We start from the raw sequence: 527 nt of genomic DNA on the forward strand, positions 1-527 counted from the left end.
CGATGTTTTGAAAATATCGATGATTTCAAGACATCGGTTTCATCGATGTTTGGGGGGCAACATCGATAAAATATGTTAGGATAAAGAAGCTCACAAAAATTTTAACAGAATGTTAGGTAAACGCTGATTTAACATTGCCGTTACAAAAAACATTTGAATGTTGCCCCGCCAAACGAAACGAGGATCCATCTCCAGAACTGTCTTCCATCATGGAGCCGGAATCCATAGCCCTGATCAGTTTTGTTCAAAGTTCGAAATTTAAAATCGTCGTTTTTGTAACGGCAATGCTAAATAGTTATTTTCCTAACAGAATTGTTAAGTCACCGCTAGAGAAACGAATATGAACACATCGATGTATTGATTCTAGAGCGAAATACACAAAGAATGCCACCTTTGCCTGGAAAATGGCCAAGATATGATTAATATTTAATAATAATTAAAAAAAAAAATTTAGTGAGACCTTATTGGTTTACCCTATTATCGATATTGAATTCGCTTGCCGCAACTATCGACTGCCGCACTGCACT

The sequence above is a fragment of the Drosophila gunungcola genome, unplaced genomic scaffold (genome assembly GCF_025200985.1).
Source record: "Drosophila gunungcola strain Sukarami unplaced genomic scaffold, Dgunungcola_SK_2 000001F, whole genome shotgun sequence".
Classification (NCBI taxonomy): domain Eukaryota; kingdom Metazoa; phylum Arthropoda; class Insecta; order Diptera; family Drosophilidae; genus Drosophila; species Drosophila gunungcola.